The sequence below is a fragment of the Marmota monax genome, unplaced genomic scaffold, assembly GCF_021218885.2.
Source record: "Marmota monax isolate L192 unplaced genomic scaffold, Marmota_monax_Labrador192_F-V1.1 WCK01_AAM20220418_F8-fsc00099, whole genome shotgun sequence".
Taxonomy (NCBI): domain Eukaryota; kingdom Metazoa; phylum Chordata; class Mammalia; order Rodentia; family Sciuridae; genus Marmota; species Marmota monax.
The window spans coordinates 5,807,319-5,830,565 of record NW_026692126.1 but is presented as its reverse complement, the minus strand read 5'-3'; the positions used below and the strand labels follow the sequence as shown (position 1 = coordinate 5,830,565).

At 37.4% G+C, this 23,247-nt stretch overlaps 1 long non-coding RNA gene across 4 annotated transcripts in view; it reads right to left on the bottom strand.

Moving 5' to 3' along the window:
* Positions 1-15,639, bottom strand: part of LOC124106927 (uncharacterized) — a 39,268-nt gene extending 23,629 nt beyond the window's left edge. For all 4 annotated transcript variants that reach the window (XR_009228789.1, XR_009228791.1, XR_006856232.2 and 1 more), the window contains exons 1-2: positions 15,523-15,639; positions 14,516-14,620 (exon numbers count right to left, since the gene is read on the bottom strand). This is a non-coding gene — a long non-coding RNA (uncharacterized LOC124106927). The remainder of the gene's footprint in view (positions 1-14,515; positions 14,621-15,522) is intronic.
* Between the last annotated feature and the right edge of the window lie 7,608 nt (positions 15,640-23,247).

Genomic DNA, 23,247 nt, shown 5'->3' with positions numbered 1-23,247 from the left:
TGTTGGGTCATCCATTCTTTCTTAATCATATTTTAGTTTTTCTATGAACAATCAAAAATGTCCAATTTGGGCTGGGATTGTGGCTTGGTGGTAGAGTCCTAGCCTAGCAAGTGTGAAGCACTAGGTTTGATCCTCAACACTGTATAAAAAATAAATAAAATAAAGGTATTGTGTCAATCTACCACTAAAAAGAAAAAAATTAGAGAGTCCAACTCTATTTTAAGAAAGATAGCTTTTTATTCTTTCTATCATCATAGAATGAAAATTTAATCTAAAAGTAAATAATAATTTTGAAAGAATGAAAATAAACATTGGTTCAGGTCTATATTCTAACTTTTTATTTTGTGTGTGTTTGTATTGCCTATAAATAAGTTGGTATGCAATGATTAAATAGCAAATTCTAAAGAATTAAAACACAGACTTATGTAATTACGCTTATTGTAGGTGTAAGAAATATTTGATGATAAACACCAGGAAAAATTTACAGGGTTTTATCACCCTCTTCTTCCCTCATTCCATTCCATTTCTTTCTTTTTTTTCTTTCCCTTTCTCCTTCTTTCTTTCCTTTTCTTTCTTATTGCAGGATTTATGGAGGACACATTAATCCTGAAGTTGTTCTTGTCTTATCAAAATTCATAAAATTCACGCCAGCATACAAAATCTTGCTTAAAATAATAGTATGTGAAGAGGTGATTCCCACTGCACTTGTGTAAGAATGTGCCTTCTCAGGTCCCCACATCTGCATAGATTTATGTAGTAGAAAGTAGAAAAGCAAACAACAATAAAAATCAACCTAGGGAAATGCCATAGTTGAAGAGCACTGGTAACCACAGACTGAAGGATCGAGAGCTCCCTATAATTAACACATTCAGACAGACATAGGAAAATGCCCAGTTACGATGACACAATGCAGAAGGTTGTCCAGTGTAAACCACATAAAAACAGTTCATGTGTGCACAGGCAGCAAAAGAAAAACTAGACAGGAGCAACACTAAAATATTTTTCTAAAATATGTCTGGCTAAAGGTTTCACCTCATTGAGGGAAGATTGTCATCCAAGAACAGGACTAGAGTGTAGTTATATCTGAACAGTTAATTAAAATATAACTAGTATTTGGTTGGCATATGTTATGGACTGAAAGTTTGTGTCTTCCCAAAGATCACACTTTGAAATGCTGACTCCCAGTGAGATGGTATTTGGAGGCAATGACTTTTGGGGGTAATTGAAGTAAGTCACAAGGGTGGTACCCACACAATAATATTAATTTTCTGAAGGACATTCTGGTAAGTGAAATAAGCTGGGCACAGAAAAGACTAATATGGTATGATCTCACTTTAAAGTTGATCGTAGGGAAACTGAGGGTAGAAGAGTGGTTACCAGAGGCTGTAGGTTGGGGTGGAAAAGGAGAGACGTTGGGCAAAAGTGTACAACTTTTCAGTTTGCTTGGAGGCAAAAGTTTTAGTGACCTATGTAACTGCATAGTGACCACAGTTGATAATAATGTATCGCATGTCTCAAAATTGTTGGAAGAATATATTTTAAATGTTCTCACTACCCACATGCACACACACACACACACACACAATAAGTTGGTGAGGTGATAGAATTTTTAATAGCTTGGTTTATTGTTTCTATGATGTACACATGTACAAAAAGATCGCACTGTATTTCATAATTGTAAACAATTACTATTTGTCCATTTTAAATGAATAAATAATGACAAAATTGGAAGAGACACACATGAACACACAGAAGGAGGATAGGTCTTTTTGTCCTCTGCCAAGGTAGCTGTCCACAATATAGCAGGTAGGCCATGGCCAGACAGGGCTTTGCAGACGCCTTCCCCATCTACAGAGCTGAGCCATTTGTTGTTTTAGCTACCCTATGTATGGTGATTGTTTGTAACAGCCTGAACTAAGACAATATATAGACTTAATCATATGATTAATTAACATTCCATAGCGTGAATTAGTTGTTCTATACAAAATTGTTATACATTTAAAAAAATTTAGCAAATAAGAAAAACTAACACTGATGTATACTGTTAAGAAAGGTCCCTGATCCCAGTAGGACCAAGAAGTCAAAGTGGGAAAGCCACCTTGGGTTGCTCAGCTGGTGGCTTTTTGCTATGCAGTGTCTCCATCCATCTCTCAGAGACATTTCTCAAATCTTCTTCCCATAGGAGGATAACATTCTATTGCCCAGAACATCTTGTGAGTTGAATATGGGGCACAGAGTGGATTTTCTGAAAATCTTGGGAAGATTTGAGAAATGTACTGCCTCATCTCAGATCCTTTCCGTCTTCCATTGTTACAATAAGATGCCAGTTTTGCTACTTGAACACCTCTGGTGACTTCAGACATCAATTCTGTATTTACCTTCCTTTAGCACATTTCCAGACAGATTCCCATATTCTCACTTATTGTGGGATCATCTCTTCTGCTCACAACCGAATCATCTCAGCATTTCCACAGACATCCAGTCTTTCAGTGAGGAAGAAGAATGTAAGCTTTGGTGTTAGAAAGACATGGGTTCAACTGCCAGCTTTTTCTCTTACTGTGTGAGGTTGTTCTACACTTTTCTTATCTGAATAATGGAGATAATCATGTCTACTCTACAGTTTGGTTCCAAAATTAAATTAGAAATGGATTATATAAAGTTCTTAGATTGAAACAAGACAGAAAGTTTCAACTAAACTGCTTCCTTTTTTGAGAAAGTGCCCGACTCCAAAGATAATGTGTTGACTGTCTGTGACAAATTAGTTACACCCATCACATTCATTATTAGAGCCCAATGACTGGTGAGAGAGGAAAAAGCAAAGAGTATTATTTGTCAACTATTTTGATTGTCATTCTCTCTTAGAAACACAAAGAAAACCTTATGTTGTAGGCCAACTCTTTGAGAAAAGAATTTAGGGAATATTAATCCTAGTCAAGAAAGGATTTACCTTGGCTTGAAGAGGACTTGGAGCCATGTATATAGATTTAAGAGAACACTAGTAAGTTATTAACTCTGCATAGGAGGATAACATTCTATTGCCCAAAACATATTGTGAGTTGAATATGGGGCACAGAGTGGATTTTCTGAAAATGTGACCTCACCACATTTCTACAAATTGCTTTAGAGATGTTGCTATCTCCTTTATTTCTTACTTTCTGTTTTTTGTATCTCTGTCTATAAGAATAAAATTACTGCTGTTTTTCAAAGAGTAGATATTGAAAAACATTAATATATCCTTTCAAATTGGGACATTCATCAATGGTCCCCTTTGGAGGGATGGCCGTCTATATAGCTCTATGATAGTGTACTATTTTGAAATATTAATATGTTTTCCTCCAATGTGTTCTTGTAATTTTTGGCTTTATTGCAGCATGACTTCCTAGGCATTTATCTACTCAAGGAAAAAATAATACAACAGGAAGAGCTGAACACTGGAATTTTTACTTGGCTATTGTTTTTTACAATTCAGACCATAGAAATGGATGTGAGTCCTGGGAAAAGACCACACAATACATTCTGTGGAAGGTTTGATACAAGTGCAATGCATCTCATTAAGATTACACAGGTGTCTCAGCACAGCAAAGATAGAGAAGAAGAGGAGGTGGAAAACTGATTTTGTTGATTTTTGAGAACTAAGAGTTTCCTGTGCTTAATCTAATCCCTGTCTGTTTTCCAGGTTAAGGAACAGAATCTGTGGCTGGGTCTGGGGGGATCTAATTGCAGAGGAGTCCAGTGTCTCATTTCCAGGTGATGTGTATAGGTAACCCCCAGACCATGAGTGACATGGTCATAACTAAGCTTTTTTATCACCTCAGATTGCCCTAAACCTATGATGTTTAGGACCAGTAATGTGACAGAGATGTGGAAAATGGCATTGGATAACATCAGGGTTTAAGGGTAGCAGACAATCCTTATGCTGTCATGTCAGAGGAGTGACAAGCTGGTCTGTGACCATCTTGGGGACAATCAACAACAGGGGGGTGTAGTAAGCTTCTTTGTGGGATGCCAAGGAACTGATGGAACTATTGTCATTTTTGAAGAGTATCCCCTCTAACTCTCTCCACTGTCTTGACACTATTTATTGAATACAGGTATTAGGGATCAGGTTTGCACACTTATTGAGATGGTTGTAATGCATTGCTACATTTGGGATAAAAAATGGAACTGATTTCTGCCCACCTTTTCACCATCTTCTCATGTCTCTTTCTCTCCCCTCCCTACACACCCTTCTTTCCTCTCTGTCATAACCCAGGCACACCAGTCCTATTTCTATCACTCCATCACAGCATTCCTATTTTTGACTCAGAATCTCTGCTCTTGCTGCTTCCTTTCCTGCAGTATCCCTCTACCTTTTAGGCTGCAGTCCCAAGCTCCCTCTTGGGAAGGCTGCTTTCTTGAACCACCTAGCTGAAGTAGCCCTTCCCAACCTCTAAATAAGTTTTTCCTGCTTTGAATTGTCCATAGTTCTCATTGCTGGCTGAAATTACCCTGTGTGTTTGTTCATGTATCTCCAATTTGAACACATGCTTCAGGAGATCAGGGGTGCAGTTATCTCCAGGGCTCTGAGATGAATCGCCTCAATTCTTCACATGTTTACATAGCACAAGGCCTCAAAACATGTATTAAGAGAAGTGCGGTGGTGCACACCTGTAACCCAACGACTCAGGAGGTTAAGGCAGGAGGATTGCAAGTTCAAAGCCAAAGCCAACGCCAACTTCAGCAACTTAGTAAGACCCTGTCTAAAAATAAAAAATAAAACAGGTTGGGGATGTGGCTCAGTGGTTAAGTGCCCCCGGATTCAATCCTTGGTTGGAGGAGGAGAGGGAGGTGTGGGGGGATAAATGAAGCTATGACCTAACATTATTACTCTGGCTAGAACGGGAGAAAGGAATAGGAAAAAAATTTATATTCAGTATCCATAGTCCTTGAAAAAAAATCATTCTGATATTATCTCTAGATCCATGAATTGGCAGGAAAAAGATTCTAGTTGCCTTTTAGGTAAGTAAAAGCAATATCTAAAGTCGAGTAGTTTGCATTTTTGATATGCATTTTTAAATAATGGATAATGATGGTCTAGTACCTGGAACATACTAAACATGTATTTTTTACCACCTCCTGACCAGACTGGGTTAAATGCAGCCAGATGTTCTACTACAGTGTTGCTATTTCTATGGTTATGACATCTGTATTGTACAACCAAAGATCGTTTTCTCAGCTGTGCCTTCCCTGGACACTCAGCTCTGTTCCTTACATGTTTTTGCTTCTCTAGATTCAAACACAGTGCCTGAACAAAAGAAATAACTGGCAATTATTTTTGACCATTCCTTTGTGCAGAGAAAGAGAAACTTATATGCTGAGAGATTGTGGTTATTGCAGAGAATCAAGATGTAAAGAATATGAACACAGATCCTGCTTCAGAAAATGCACAGAATACGTACAGAAACACAGGCTAAATCTGTTTGTCAGTCTCGGCAATAACAATACAATAGTTGATTTACAATTGTCAGACAACAACTCATAGTTTGGCAAAGAATCTAGAAGTGAATGAGAAGACCTTCATTTGGTTACAGAGGTGGGCATCATGCTTGATGATACATTTCTAATTGATTGTGACTAACCAAAAGTATCACTGATTCTTATTAGAAATTTGAATTTAAAATGTGATGTCTCTTACAAATACTGTGGTAACCTTATTCTTTTATTGGAAACTTATTCTTCTGAAATATTAAAATTGACACTGTTACCTTTTGAAATATTAAAAAGAACTATAAGATTTCCAGGGAAATGTTTGACCTACAGAAAAAAAATCCTCCTAGAAATGAAAATTAAGCCTATAAGATGCCCTTTAAGCCTTCTTTGCTCCTTACAGATCTTTTCAATATTTGCAAAGGTGCACTCTGTCTACTATTAGCCTGAGATTAACACAGGACTTTAATTGTAAACAAGAGTTTGGATTAAATTATCCATTAATTCATACAGTAAGTTTTTATTGAGACTCTAGTATGTGCCTGGCATAGGTCCTTACTTTGAGAATAATTTAATAACAAAGATGAAAGCAGGTAATGCAAGTAAGCAGAGATGTGACCAGGATGGTTTTAAGTAGGGAAAGCATATGGGAAAAATAAAGCAAGGTGTTTGGGGAAAGGGGATATATAACATGGGAGGGGGGTGGTCAAAGAAGATCTCCTGGTATGTTAATTTAGGAAGGGAATAGCTCATGTAGTTGAATAATGGGAAAACAGGAAAACAATCAACATATATATGTTTTAAGAAGAGAACATTGTGATAGCATGTTTACCATGAAAAAGGTTAGCCTGGGTCTCTATAAGCGGGCTTAGATAGCATTGACAAGAGAAATGAAATTCCCCAAAATATAATCACCTATCAGGTTGGCATGGAATTCTGTGACTGACCATGTCCTGTAAAGGTACACTCATTATTAATAATGTAATGTTATATTTACTGGAATTTTGCAATAATGATGTTTGAGACATTAATTCACAGTCAATATTACCATTCCTTAAGAAAACATCTTCTAGTTTGAATTGATTTTACTATTGAGAAAAGAAGGATAATACAAAAATAAAATAAAAATAAGTAAGACACTACTATGTAACTACTGTCTAGTATAAAAGGAGGGGATGGAATTGTGGCTCAGAGGTAGAGCACTTGCCTTGCACGAACCTTTTATGGTATTGTGTTACGTAAAACTAAAAAAAAATTAAAAAGGAAATCGTGTGACTTTTCATGAATAGGAATTAGTGAACCAATACTGAATGATTAAAATAAAGTCAAAGTCTACTACACAATATAAAAAAATAGATAAGAACAAACTTAAGAAAAGTAAAATGAACTTCACATAACAAAACTGAAAAAAATTAAAATAGAATTGTCTTGTGAAATTAATCAACTTCAACTATAAATATGATCCTTCTAATTTTAAGTTGAATTTGTAACACCTCTGTTCCTAGTAATGCAATCAAACTTAATTTCAAGTGCACTATAATATTTCTTTTTAAAATTAAAGTAGGTCCTGAAAAGGGTTATAGTCATATAGAGGTGGTTGATCTTTGGAGAATATTACATTTGAAAGTATGGATTTTGAGAAGGACAAATGAAAGGCCAACTACACCATAACTTCTAGGTGGACGGGGATGTTGCCTTTTGTTTTATGTGAAACCCATATGCTCCATGATAAGTGCATGTAAAAAATACCTGGTGATAGATGAAGAAATCAGTCTTTCAGAAAATGTCGATTGGTCCTATCTTATAGGAAATGTACTATGCTACACTCTGGGGATAGAAGTAAGCTTTTAAGAATCTTAACCATCTAATTGGAGAGGAAAACACATATGTGCACCCATCCTATGTACACAGACACACACACACAATCACAACCTGAAGTGTAACACTGTGTAATGTAACGAGGCATCAGTCCGTGGATGGATATAGGACCTGGTTGATTCAGGATGGATTCTTGTTGTCAAGGTGCCACTTTGCAAAGAGCCTTCCTTTCCTGTGGACCACACTCTTGACTAAAGCTGTAGTGGGTGAGGCCTGTCTATGCCAGGGGCTGATCTCTCAGTGGAAAACTTAAGATAAATACAACTGAAAGATTGGCATCTCATACTGTGAATTTAAATGTGGATGGTTTACCAAACAATTCAGATTTTTAAAAAAATCAATGAATTCATGTGATCTTGATGTCTTCTCATTAAAAAACTGGTGACATCCATAGCCAGCTGTGGTGAAGAGATGTTTTCTCTGTTAGTAGAATCCCTTTCTCTTGGATCTCTGATGTTGATTACTCTTTCACAGTATTTCCTTTCCTATCCTCTGTCTATCATGCCATGGTATAGTGGCTTAGATCCCCAGATGATGGAGTTAGACAGACTAGCCTAGCCTTGCCTTGAATGTGGCTCTATCCTTGCTTAATAGTGGTGAGACCAAGCAGGTTCATAAACTTTTACAAGCTTTAATTTACTTTCTTTATAATTAAGATGGCACAGTACTATAATGGGTTGAACAGTGTTCTCCAAAATTCAGGTAACTGTCCCAGTCACTAACTCATGAATGTGATCTTATTTGTGAAAAGGGTTTTTTTTTTTTTTTTTTTTTTTTTTTTGCAGGTGTAATTAATTTAACAATCTTGAGATAGGATCATCTTAGATTATGCAGATGGGATGTAAATCCAATGACAAATGTCCTTACAAGAAGCAGAAGGGGAGACATAGAAGAGGGAAGATGATGTGAAGACAGAGGCACAAACCAAAAAAGTCATGGAATATTGGCCAAATTAAATTATTATCTCATGTTCATGTATGAATTTGTAACAATGAATCCTACCATTATGTATAATTATAATGCACTAATGAAAACATGGGGAAAAAAAGAAGCTGTAGAATGCCAACCGTCACTGGAAGCTGGAAAAGGCAACGAATATTCCCCACTAGAGCCTCCAGCCCTTCTGGGAAGACCACCCTGCTGCAACGCTAATTTCTGGCTTTTGGTCCCTGGAAATGTGAGAAAAGAAATTTTTGTTGTTTTAAGATACTCAGTTTGTGGTCATTTGCTTTGGAAGCACTATCAAACCAATTAGGAGACTCAAATCAGAAATTCATTGTGAGAACATGAATCAGTTGTACAACACATGACACAGAGAGCACTGGGTGAAGTTCAGCTGTTACCATTACTGGAACAATCACCTTTTGTCCCTCGTGCCTGGTGTTCTTTCCTCCAGCTCCCACAACATCCCTTTGACTTTCCTTTGGAGAAATTTCTGATTTTTAATCTTGAATGAATGAGACATGGGTACAAAATGAGTGACACCCATTCTCCTAGGAGTCCTTAAGTGACTATGGTCTCAGGCTATCAGATCCAGAGATGTCCCATTTTTGTTCCATTCAGGAGGCTGTACTGTATTTGTATGCTTTTTTTCTCTTCAATTAAATCAAGAACTTAAACAGTGATTGATATGGAGAATAAGCTAAATTAATTAGGAGCTATTAATAGCATTTCAGTTTTATTTCCTAAGTAATTTTAGTCTAACTTTTTCATTGCTTACTAGATATTTCCACTTGATTATTTTGACATGGTTTCCCTCACAGTTTGTTTAAAAGAAAGCCATTTATATTTATATTCTTTAAAAGTTTCTTTTCATAATTATATCATTTTTTCTACATAATCAGACTCCCATTCCTAGTCATCTTCAACTTCTCTTTTTGTCATGACTCATAGCCATCAATGTTATTCAAAATTCCTCAATGTGTGTTTTTTTTCCCCTCCCACTAGTCTGCCTAGTTCTGATTCACAATCTTTCAAACTGAGATTTATAAACTGAGATAAATATTTATACTGGTATTATAAACTGAGATAAATATTTAGCTGAATGCAAGATTTTTCTACACTCTTTATTTAGAATTCAGACTACTGAAGATAACCCAGTTGACTTTTCCTACTCTCTTCCAAGATAGATCTCCATGCTTTAGTCACAGCTGCACTAGCCCACAGGTACCCCATGGCAATTTCTGTTCTATTTACATGGTCCTCGTTGTATCCAAATCCCACCCATTTTTCCAGACCCAGACCTGACAAGGTACTTCATCATCCATTCTTGATGAGAAAACATTAGCCATTCTTGATGAGAAAGCATTAGCCATCCTTGATCTCTTTTCTATTGAACATTTTTGTGTTTGAGCATCTTCAGTATTAAGTAATTTAGATCTGAATTCTATATCACTTCCATAGTAAAAGCTAGCATTGTACAGATCATGGCACTTTAAAAATAAAGTTCTTGAGACTGGGTACCATGTAGCTCCTGTGGTTTCCCTAGGAGAATTCTAAGCACACAGGAGATGTCTCAGGTATACATTTTTTTTTTTTGAGAGAGAGAGAGAGAGAGAGAGAGAAAGAGAGAGAGAATTTCAATATTTATTTATTTTTTTAGTTATTGGTGGACACAATATCTTTTGTATGGGTGCTGAGGATTGAACCCGGGCCGCACGCATGCCAGGCCAGCGCGCTACTGCTTGAGCCTCATCCTCAGCCCAAAAGTATACATTTTTTTAGGTTGCAAACAAGAAAAAACAAACAAACCATTTTTTAAAAGAAGGATCATTTGTTGGTTCACATAAATGTAAATGCAGAGGGAGAGCCAGCCTCATCACAGTGGCTCTCACCTGGCTCTCTAAGGATTTCTAGGTCTTTCGAGTCCTCTGTGAGTTGGCTTTAATTTCAGGTGGGTTGCCTCACTGATTTTAGGCATTATGTCTACTGTAATACACATTGTTCAAAAACTGAGAATAACTGAGGGGGCAGGGTTAGGTCACATTATCACAGCACACCAGTATCTGTGGCCAAGAATTGAAAGTACTGATTGGCTGATATTTGTCTCCTTGGAGTTGAATGTGGAAAGGCTTCCTCTAACCACATATGTCTACATAAATCAGAATATGGGAGGGCACAGGGGGCTTTAGATAGATAATGCCCACTCTGATAGAAATTCTGAAAATAATGGCTGCTTGAAATACCTGAAAAATTGACTAGTGCCATCCGTTAATTCTTATATGTGGTCATGAAATTCAACCCAAAATATGCTATTTGCATCATTAAAGGAGAGCCTAAAGTACTGAAACCTTTCATATATCAAATGAATTGTCTGACTAATACAGTTTCAAAATATTTGCTATCACAGCAGTTTTAGAATGACTGCCATAACAACACTTACTTGATAATCAATTAACTACTTTAGAGAATAACCACACTAATATGTTGCACATTAAATTTTCATGACTTGTAAGCTTTTATAAACTGCAACTTGCCATTTATTGAGAAGCATTTCCATGTATGGGATTGTTCCAAAGTGATAATCTGCCAGAAACTCATCTTAAAGATTTAATAAATACATTTTATTTTTAAAAGTATCACAAAATAATTGTCAAAATATGATGCAAATTAGGAAAGTAGTTTAAATTTTATGCAATTCTAGTATTTTCAAATTCCTGTGCTAATGTCTTATATAAGCTTTAATAATTGTTGCTGAGTTAAAAAATATATTGCTAAAGGATAAATGCCAGAAAAAACTCATGTTCAATTTTTGTTTTCTAATTTGTATCACTTCAACATATTGCCTTATTAAAACAGCCTGGCGGGCTGGGGATGTGGCTCAAGCAGTAGTGCGCTTGCCTGGCATGCATGCGGCCTGGGTTCAATCCTCAGCACCACATACAAATAAAGATGTTGTGTCCGCCGAAAACTAAAAAAATAAATATTAAAAAATTCTCTCTCTCTCTCTCTCTTAAAAAAAAAAAAAAAAAAACAGCCTGGCATGGTGGTGCACACCTGTAATCTCAGCAGCTTGGGAGCCTGAGGCAGGAGGATCACAAATTTGAGGTCAACTTCACCAACTTAGCAAGACCCTAAACAACTTAAGATATCCTGTCGCTAAATAAAATATAAAAGGACTGGGGATGTTGTTCAGTGGTTAAGCACCCCTGGTTTCAATGCCCGGTACTACACACACACACACACACACACACACACACTCACATACACACACACACATCCCAGATTAATGCATATATTATCACAGAAGAATATTGTATTTGGGGGTTACATCTGTATCTTTGCAAGTGATCACAATATTAAGAGATATTTTGATTGGGATGAGATATAAAACTCAGAAACTTTTACTAAAAAATGCCTTTTAAGAATGTTGTCTTTCAGAGGCAATGAAGAGACTTTTGAAGCAATAGGATCATAAGCTGAAGGCCAGCATCAGCAAAGTAGTGAAACCTTGTCTCCAAAGAAAAGGCTGGGGTTGTAGGCTAAGCGGTAAAACACCCAGTGTGTGGCGGAGGGAACACAACCTCCCAAGAGCACCTTTAAAAATCTTTCAACTGAAAAAAGTGAAGTTCTACTTTATTCAACTTCTATGCTGTTAGTTCCTTCTGTCTTCCCCCCCCAATTATAACTATACTGGACATTCCATATTTGATAAGCCCTAATTCTCAGTTCAAATCACACACACACACACACACACACACACACGTATAAATATGTATTTCTTTTTTTTTTTTCTCCTAGCCAAGTCTTGAAGGATATGGGATGGAAAACAAAAAGAGGTCAAGAGCCAGGGACACACACCTCCTCTTGGCAGAGTGTGTAATGAGACAGGATGTCCTGGAAGAAGGTCCAGTCCCTAAGGCACAGCAAAGCAATTGCCCCAAGAGTTCTTCTTCTAGATTATAGAGGGATTTTGGACAACAAGTTCCTCTTTTATAATTAAAAAAAAAAACCTCCAATTAATGTACAGCAAATCAGTCTTAACTAAGGAATATGGAGGGAAATTTGCAGTCCCATTACAAGTCCCAGAAAACATTCAAGGATTAAGGTGCTTAGTTTTGGGGGAACCCAGTAGAGAAAAACAACAAGTAAGGAGAAGTAATAAGAAAGAGGAAAAAAGTAGCAGTAGCCAAGGGAGAGAAATCAGCGTGCACCGAGTGACTAATCATAAATACTATTCAGTTAAGAAAATGGAAGGGCTCTGACTTTCACAGGGTATAGCCCCAAATATGCTCCAGCTGAGAGTGAGGTTGTCATCATTTGAGCTGCTGTACTGTTGAGAAGTGATTTGGGTGTAGACAGTAAGTCCCTTGTCAACCTGATGCTGTTTGTAACCTTTAAGGGACACATTTCCCCACAGCTTGTTCTAAGGAGAGTGATTTAGAAACAGCTGTGCCCTCTTCAGGCCTTGGGATGAAAGGGTCTGATAGCAGGTTCCATCAATCTGCCTGAATGCAGGGAAGTGCTTGGGTCTGGGAAAGAGGAAAGAAAGCAGGAAGAAGGGGTATTTTTGAAGTGTATGTGTGGGAGGAATAAAAAATCTAGAATCCTGGTTGTGGTGGTAAAGATAACAAGGGGAAATGGAGACAGTAGTTGAGGGTAAATAAGAGGTTGAAGCAAGAGAGCTACTATAGAGAGAACCTGGCTGAAGAAGATTAGCACTTCATGAGAGAGGGCTTTGTCCGAATCCCACACAAGCCAAGAGGAGGGAAAGCTGCACAGAATTGAATGGAGGGAAAGCAAAGGGAAAGGAGAACAAAAGGTTTCTGCAGATGGGTCTCTGCTCTGAGAGAGGGGGGGGAGCTGTCTGGCCTCAGCCCTGGGTAGCGCTTCACACCTAAGAAGTGGAAAGGAAGTGAAGCTTCTGAGAATTGAAACTAAAATTTCACAAACATGGAGCCAGTGCAGCTGAACATAGAAATATATTCTAATACTTAAGCACAGAGCAACTAGAAAATGCAGCTTCTGAAACCTGGAAAGCAGAAAAACCTGGTCTTAATAGGAATCAAAAGCTGGATACAGGAATAAAATTTATTTTAGACCTAGGTCCTGGATTTAGGATTTTTAAGTGGGTGAAAATAGAAGGGGCCTTCTGGGCAGGATTACCATCAGAATAAGGTTTTACAAAACTGCATATGAAAGACATTTACAGGATGACAGATTGGACATTCTAACACCTAGTGTATGTCAAATACTGAATCTTCCCAACTGCAGGGAATAGGCAGGACACTGCCCTGATAGTTGCTAGTTTTCCAAACGAGGAAAGGGAAATTGCAGGGTCACAGAGCACAGAGCTAATAAAGCAACGTAGATGATTTTCTTTGGAATTATGAATACTTTTGTTCAAGTCCCTGCTATATTAGTTACTGGCCCTGTCACTTTGAACAAATTGCTTAACCTCTCTGTGCTTTAGTTTCATTAGCTCTAAAATGGGTAGCATGAGATTTTATTGGATTGTTATGAAGACTGAAAAAAACTAATGCATATAAAACTTGGTTCTATGCCCAGCAAATGACAGGTTAAGTGATCTAAAGAACAGGATGATGCTACTGTCATTACTGTAGGAATAGTGTTGAAAATGTAGCATCAGACCAGGATGGGGAGCTTCACACTCCTGCTTCAGGCTCTTTCTACCAAACCATGAGGCTAAACATAAGACCTGGATTGGAAATTTTTCATGGAAGTGATTTCATGGAAGTGATTGAAAGATGAGAGAGTGTCAGGACCTGAAAAGAAATATGAGAAGTTGTTTTTCTTTTTGGAAAGATGTGGGAAAGTTTTCAAGGGGTGGGGGCAAGGGTGATAGAAATAGTGTGATTTGCAGATTTAAATATTTGCCAGTGTCTGAAGTGAGCTTGATCACTATTTATTTTCAGGTATATGTTAAATCTGGCATATAATTGTAATAAATTATTCAACCTATTTTATGTTTCTGTTTATTAAGACAAGTGAAAACTCGTGCATTTGTGAGTGTTGGTGGGGATATGTGTAAAATGCATTATAATTATTACAACTAGACAAAGAAATTTTCCCATTTGACACATTTTTAAGAGCAAAGCAATCGAAAGACGATTACTATTTAAAATGTTATTGCAAGGTAAAGGAGATTTCAACATCCGAACATCTGTGTGCTTATTAGAAAGTTAACAACACTCATTTTGTTTTCACACACCTGTGGTTTCTATCATTCTTTTGGTTCTTCTCAGCTTTTTTGACAATCTTCATCTTTTCTAGCATCGTGAATCCAAGCATCCCAAATTCATCTTTTTCATTATATCTGTAGTAAGATGTGAAAGATATAAAAGAAAAGATAACCACTGAAATCTCTGGCATTTGAGATTATATAAATACAGTTGAAAACTCACAGTCCAAACTGTGACTCATCAGTGTACACAATACCATCCATATTACTAGTTTCACTGGAATTTACTAAAGATGTTTAGGAAATGCTCATTAGGTTGAGTTATGTTATACACACAAACACAACCTCATGTGTGTTAAAATGAGTAAAGGGAAACTTGATATGTTTTGGTTCCTGAAGAAATGCTAAGAATGAATTTTCCAATGTAAAATTAAGAGAAAGGGAGAAAAGGGGCCCCTTTAATTGAAAGGAGAGTGGGCCAAGGAGGACAGATGGTAAAAACAGTGGAAGATGCTTTCTTCTCAAAAACTAGTGTCTCAAAAACTTGGAAACTTTGGAGCTGGGGTTGTTGCTCAGTGGTAGAGCACTTGCTTATCACATGTGAGACACCTGGTTTGAACCTCAGCACCACATAAAAATAAATAAATAAAATAAAGGTATTACATCCATCTACAACTAAAAAAAAAAAAACTTAAAAAATTTTAAAAACTTGAAAACTTTGAACCTATAGAGATTTTGAACCTATAGTGATTTTGAACCTATAGTGATTTTTCTCTTAAAAGTAGATGACCTTAATATAAATAATCCACAAATCAGAAGTCTTGCTCATTCTTCTCTATTCCAGGGAACAGTGTTAAGAAACAGCTGTGCTGTGAAACATGAAGATTAAAAGCTCATCTAGAAAGGAGGGAAGTTAACTACTTTAAAGAATGAAATAAACCTAAATGGTTGCTGAAGTGACTCCTAGAATGCACTGATTTTTAAAAACTCCTCTTGATATATAAATTGTATTAGAAATAACAAAATGAGATAAATACCTGTAAGTCAAGGTTCAGGTGACATGGGGATAAAGAGTGCAGTTAAGGACACAGAGAGCCTCCTCAAGTCCTGGAGCACTTATGGTGATCAGTCAATAGGACTAAAACTGACACAGGGGAAGAGAAATTCTGACTAAGAGGAAGTTCTTCAGAACCTTATTCAAGAGCAAGAAAAAGGTGGGAGGGGAAAAGGTGTTCATGCCACATCAAAGTCTGCAGAAGCAGCACAGGTCAGGAAGTAGGTTTTTGATGGGATTGATGGCGGGGGTGGTGCTTTCTGGTGTTATTTTCTGGTGTTTTCCAAAGTTAACATTTTGGATTCTATGCACTAAGTACAAGTACTAATGGAGAATTCAGTTTCTGGTGGTAGATAAATGGGAAAAGGTGAAATGATTGACATAGTCATTGATAAAGAAAATGGTACTTCTAAAAAGAATACAGAGAATATAAAAGGTGGGTGTCAATGACATGGCAAAATATTGATTTTCAGTTTTCTGTTGGATTTTGCTTGTAAAATCTCTATAAGTAAGGGCTCACACGATGACGAGGGTGACCTCAGACATCCATTCTGGTTTGATGTGTCCTCCTTATGTTGTAGCAGCAAATTCCTCCTTGTCTTGTAGGAACTACTCAGCCACTAACTCCTTGAGAGGTCTTTCCTCCTTGCAGGGGTATCCACTGGGGTCTCTCTACTCTCCTGTGCTATCATTTGTAATTCACATATTGGCTTCACATTTGATAGAGAACTTCTCAAGATAGGTAAGCAGGGGTTCCCCCCCCCCAAGTTTATGTGCTTAATTCCAGCCCCTAGACTAGGTGTAATTATAGTTACTGGTTAGTGCTTGTGAATTGTTTGTTTGTTTGTGTGTGTGTGTGCGGTGCTTGGGATTGAACCCAGGGCTTTGTGCACTCGAGGCAAGCTCTCTACCAACCGAGCTATATCCCCAGTGTGATGCGTGTGAATTGAATGAATGATCATGAGAGAAATCATGAGCTTCCCAAAAAAAGGATTTTTGGAAGGATGCTTATTCTATTTGAGATTAGACAACCAAGGACAAGTCATATTCGCTTTGACACCAAAGCTGCTGGGAATTTCTATGCTGTAGAGCAGCAGAGGTGGAATCCAGAGCTTTTATAACTATGACATCTTAGTATCTCATGGATTGGGCAAGTTCTGGTAGGGAAAGGTGAGTCCTGGTGGGTATAGGTGAGTCTTTGGCCCACAGTGACTTCCGGGCCAACTCTATACCAGTATGGCTTTCCTTTAGCTTTCCAAACATGTGATGGTTCAATCCTTACACATTTATTCCAGTTTCTTGCTAAACTTTGGGTTTGTTTGTACCTTCAGCGTTGCCCTGAGCCCTAGACCACCTGCCTTGTCCTTTTGTCTCTTCACTGTGCTCAGGTACTCTAGGCAAACTATTGCTTTATTCAGCCATGATGAACAGACCCCCTGGAGACATGACAGCTACCACTCAGGACCTCTAGCTACAAGGCCAAGCACCGAGAAGACCAAATTTTTAAAATTCAATGATTTCTCCTGATTCATGACCTCTGATATTGCTCTTACCCATGGTCTAAGCCACAGCCATCTCTTCTCTCCTATAGTGTTAACTAACCTTAATTAAGTGAGTCACCCTTGGCACACTGGAGTTAGATCATTTCACGCTCCTACCCAAATCTGACAATGACTCACCATTTTTTTTTTTTTTCAGACAAATCCCAAATCCCCTCCCATGGGCTCTGAGGCACTAGCTGATGTGGTTCCCTTTCTGAAGGCTTCTCTTAATCTCCCACTCCTGGCTCTGCTTCTACTTTTCTGACTTATTTCTGTTCCTTAATCATGCTGCAGCCTCAGGCCTTGGCTTAAATTGTCTTCTCTTCCTGGAAACTCTTTCCTACATTCCAGGCAACTTGAGAGAACTCTGTGTCTGTGCGATGTATAAAAACAAAGATCTATATTTTGCCAGTGTTACGTATGTGTTCATTGATTAAAGTTGAGCTAGTCTTAGACCCAGGCTGAAAGAACAGCCAATATCTGAACATTATCAGTCTCATGGTAGAAAAAGGAAATATAGAAAAACATAAAAGAACCTGGCTCTTAAAGCTTCTTAGAAATGGTACATTAGTTCACTCACATTTCTTTAGCTAAAAACTGTGGTCAATTCTGATGTCAATTAGTCAGGGACTTAATCAATAAGAGATGTCAAATATGTTTTGCACAAGAATGTAGTCTATCATACTCCAAATAGCACCTTGACCAACTTCTCTCCTTCTTCAAGTTTTGCTGAAATTTCAACTACACAGCTAGGCCCACCATGTTTGATTAAACCACCTGCCCCGCCTCCCCTCCTTCCAAGCATTCTCACATTACTCATCACCTTTTAATTTTAAAGTGTACTTTTTATACTATTATTTTATTATTTTTAAAATGTCTTCTCGCCTTGCTAGAATATAAACTAAATGAGGTGAAGGAGTGGAACTATTTTTCCCTGTTGTGTCCCCAACTGGAATGACAGCACCTGGCCGTATCCTCCCTCCCATCTCCCCCCCCCCCCCCCCAACAGAGGAAGGAATGGCTTTGAATATGAACAGGGCTCCTAAACTATTTGAGTATTTGAATTCATGTACTTTTTTGAAATGTGAATATTTATGCTTCTGGCTGAATTTCTAAACAAAAGCTTACAGATACAGGATGATTGTGGAAAACACATTCAAGTTTATCTAGGTCAAATGAGGTGAGGATTTTTCCTGACAGGATCCTGGATGCTGGCTTTTATGCATTTAGAATCATGAATATTTGAAGGTGAAAGGTAAGTGACTCACCTGACATGGAAATTCAACCAAGAGATTTTTTTGGGGGGATGGGGGGCTGCCGGAAGGGGAAGAAAAGGAGAGGGAGAGAGCGGCAGCGGGAATGAGCCTGCCAGCTTCCGCTTAAGAAGGGTTGCTTTGGTGACGTGGCCGGTGGTGATTGGCTGGGTGACTCAGGACTGGGCAAGCGTACACTGTGGCCAGCGGGGATTGGTTGAGAAACTTTTGACTTTGGCGCCCTTTGGCTTGGCCCCTCGGGAGAGGAGGGGGAGGGGAAAGGGATTACGTGATGTTCTTTTCAAAAGACAAATTTAAGTTCAGCTGGAGAAACGCGGTGGGGGAAATAAAGCCAAAAGGCAAGGTCTCCCACACACCCAACAGAAGGTTCACAATAGACTGACCAGAACCACATTTTCTCTCTTCTACTGTTGATTGACTCTTCATAGCTACAATGACTCCAACTATTTCTCAAAGAGGTCAGGTTTCCACTGTGCCTGGTCCTGAGACCTGGACAGAGCCTAGTGAAGGAAGAGTGAGCACAAGGTGATGCACATTCTTCACTGTGCCAGGGATACTCTGGGAGGGCGTCTGGGAGGAGCATTCTTCTTTCCCTGTGCTCCAGGCTTGCCTCTGGTAGAGTGCCATCTCTGAGGGTATCTTACTTGGTGGGTACTGGGTTATGAAATTGATAGGCATGAGCTTAAATTCCAGCCCCACAAAATTATAGCTATGTAAACTGGGGAAAGTTTAACTTTTTGGAGCTTCAGTTTTTTTCATTTGTAAAATAGATAATAGCTTTCCAAATAAAGGACAGCATTTCTTCAGCAAAAACAAGAGATGAGGAGTGAATATGTCAAACTCCTAAGAGGGAATAAAGAAAATCTAGTAAATGTGTAAAGTTGAATAAATGTTAAAAGTTTAGTATTATTAAAATTATGCATGGTATTCAAGGTATATATTATACTATTAAAGGAATGAATTTGGAAATGGAAATACACTGTTAAAGATATGTGGGGAGGATGTTGTAGGGTTCAATGGTAGAGAACTTGCCTAGTATGCATCAGCCGTGGGTTCCATTCCCCGTACTCAAAAAAAAAAAAAATCTATGGAGGATTTTAGTGAGACTTTTTACTATTTAAATTGTGACCAAATAAGATCAAAAATGAAATCAGAAAATTGAAATGAAGGAAGCACATATTACTTCTTGAAATCAGAGGTTGCATAACAATGTGAGAGGGAGTAGAAAAAAAAGAAGCAGAAAAAGAGAAGATAGAACTATATAATAGAGAATTTTATTTACCAAACTTAGCAAATTTCCTGTTTCTTTCTGCCTGACTCTTACTACCACTTTCTATGCTGCAGTGATGGGAACATTTTGGTGACACCCAATAGCTATGACATGTCTTAGAAAGCAGAGCAAGAATACTGAACATGACCAGGATAGAACTGTTTCATGAAACAAAGTGATTTAACTTTAAGAATGTCGTCGTCGTCCAGGATCAAATTTTGTACTTAATTTCCTAGGAGTTATAACCAATGGGAATTGAGAACTCTTTTGAGAAGAAACAATTGTTTTAAAAAGAAAAAGAGCACTTGACCAGTCAAGAAACAGACATGGAAAGGAAAATGGCAGAGTGAAGGGTAAGATTGAACTGTAAAAATAAAACTTGGAAGCTACAAAAAACAAGGAAGGGACCAGAAACTTCAGAACAAAACATGTGCTGGAGTTGAAAGTAAGCAGAGTTCTAAGATCCTGGAAAGAATTCTAGAAAGAGAGCACGAGAAAGTGGAAATGTCTTGTGGAGGGGCTTTTTAAATTTTTTTTGTGTGTTTTGTTTTTACTTTAATATTGATAGCAAATATTTGAGTTGGGTACTATCCACGCTGACTTTTAAATGAGCAAACTGAGTTCTGGAGAGTTTTGACAACTTGCCAAGGGCTAACCCATGAGGTGTGATGGAGCTGGGGTCTCACCTAAGAAAAGTCTGACTCAGACATCTGCTTTGCCAACCAGACAAGTGCACAGTTGCCGACACGTGGTTATTCCATAGTTCTTTAGAGCTTTTTTTTAATTTTTTATGACTAAAAATCTGTAACCATTGGATAGCAATTCCCCATTTTCTAGCAACTACCATTCTACTTCCTGCTCCTGAGTTTGACTACTTTAGTTACCTCATAAGAGTGGAATCTTGCAACATTTCTTCTTTTGCATCTGGCTTATTTCAGGTTTATCCATATTGTAGCATGTGTCAGGATTTCCTTATTTTTTTAAGGCTGAATAATATTCCATTGTATGTATAGACCACATACAATATTTCCTTTAACCTCTCATTTTTCAGTGGACAGATTGTTTTTACCTCTTGGTTACTGCAATAAACAAAGGAGGAGAGATATCTCTTTGATATACTGATTTTGTAATCATTGGATAAATACCCAGAAGTGTGATTGCTGAATCATATAGAAGTTGTATTTTTAATTCGTTGAGAAGAAGGTTTCAATGTCAGCTGAGTGATTTTACATTCCTACCAATGGTATGGAGTGTTCCAACTTCTCCACCTCCATGCCAACACTTTTTATTTTCTGTTTTTCTCGGGAGGGTGGGTAATGGCCATCTAACAAGTGTAAGGTGGCATCTCATTGTGCTTTGAATTTACATTTACCCAGTGGTTAGTGATTTTGAGCATCTTTTCATACACCTGTAAGTCAATTGTACATCTTCTTTAAACAAATTTCTAACCAAATCTTTTTTGGACATTTTTAATATTTTCGATAGTATATTGTTGATAGTCCTTACATATTTTGATTATTAACCCCTTATCAGATGTATAGTTTGAAAATATTTTCTCCCACTGTATAAGTTGCCTCTTCACTCCATTGTTTTCCTCGTTGTGCAGGAGATTTTTGTTTGATCTAGTATCACTTGTCTTTTTTATTTTTATTTCCATGGCTTTTGGTTTTGATGTCATACTAAGAAATCCTTGCAAAACCAATGTTGTAAGGCGTTTTTTTTATCAGTTTTTTTTCCTAGCAGTTTTAGAATTTGGATACTACATGGAAGGCTTTAATCCTCTTTGAGTTGATTTTTGTGTGTCCTGTAAGATAAGAATAATCACATTACTTTTGATGTGGTTATCCATTTTCCCATCATCATTTACGGAAGTTGTTATCCCTTTCCTATTATGTAGTTTTAGCATCTAGTTGAAGATCATCAGATCACATATGCATTATTTTATGCCAGTACCATATTGCTTTGACTCCCATAGCTTTTAATATGTTTTGAAGTTAGGAGTCCTTAGCTTTATTCTTTTTTTCTCAAGATTATTTGGCTGTTTAGTGGTGGCTTTATGATTTCATGTGGATTTTAGAATTGGTTTTTCAATTTCTCAAAATATGCCATTGGGATTTTGGTTGAGATTACATTGAATCTGTAGATCACTTTGTTAGTTACTGACATTTGAGCAATATTAATCTTTCCAGCTCATGAATGAGGGATATATTTTTATTTATTTATGACTTCTTAATTGTTCAGCAAATGCTCATGACAGTGTGTTAGGGCATTTCCCTGTTAACTCTGTGCTGGTTAGAAGTTGAAAATGTTGCCTTGCTAGTTAAGTTTATTCCTAAATATTTTATTAATTTTATGCTATTTTAAACAGAATTGTTTCTCAATTCTTTTTGGATTATTCATTGTTAGATTACAGAAACACCATTGAGTTTTATATGTTGATTTTCTGTTTTTCAATTTTGCTCAATTTATTAGTTATGAGAGACTTTTTTTATTAAATAGATATTAGTATTTTCTACATGTAAGATCATATCATGTGCAAACAGAGGCAATTTTATGTCTTCTTCTCTGGTTTGGATGTTTTATTTATTTCTCTTGCCTAAAGATGTAGCTAGGACTATTAGCACTATGTTGAAGAGAGGTGTTGAGAAGGACATCTTGTCTGTACCTGACCTTAGAAGAAAAACCTTCTGTTTTCTACCATTGAGTATGTCAGTTGCATTCCTCGAGATGGCTGAAGATAAAGAGGAGTGAATATTGAGTGGTGTAGCACAAGAGGCTTCAGAACAGATAAAATGACGGTGAGGAGTAGCAAACTTACTTGTTTAGGAAAATAGGAAATAGGAGAGACCTATAAATGAGCAGTAATGAAATTTCAAGCTGAAAAAGCAGAATCATTACATTTTAATTATTTCTGTGCTTATATTTCTTTATTCTTAGTGTTTTATTTTCAGTACACACACACACACACACACATATATATATATATATATATATATATATATATATATATTTAATTTAATTTAGGGACATAAATTTGTAGGTCTTTTGAGAAACATTCTAGCTCGATTTTAGAACTAGAGGATGCAGGACAAGGAGCCTAACTCAGGTCTTTGTTGGAGGTGGAAGCAGGCTCTGCCTTCTCCCTGCCTGCACCTGGACATACCCTTCACAAGAGCAAAGTGTGGTAATAGGTCTCATTTGGGCATTTAACACTTTGGCAATCCTACTACACTTAACTAGCATAATCATCTTCTCACTTCCTAAAATGACCATTTGACCCTTTTGCTTGTCTTGATAAGTCTCCTAAAACCTGTTCATTCTCAGCTGATCATTTTTCTCATATTTAATTTGAAAACCGGAGTAATGAGGTAGGAAAATCTTCATCTTCCTACTGTTAATCAACAGAACCACTTCTTAGTCACCCATGCCCACTGTGGTCTTCCTGTTAGTAGGAGTGCCTGTTTGTATTCAAGGCCAGCTCTGTCCCTGGGGATCTGATTCCTGTGCTTCTTTTCCTCCCGGTCCCTTTGCGTCTGCAATACCTCTCTTCTCTAATCTTCATATCAGTTTTTTTCCTCCAGTGGAATTTCAATAAGCATATGAATATGCTCTAATAGTTCCTA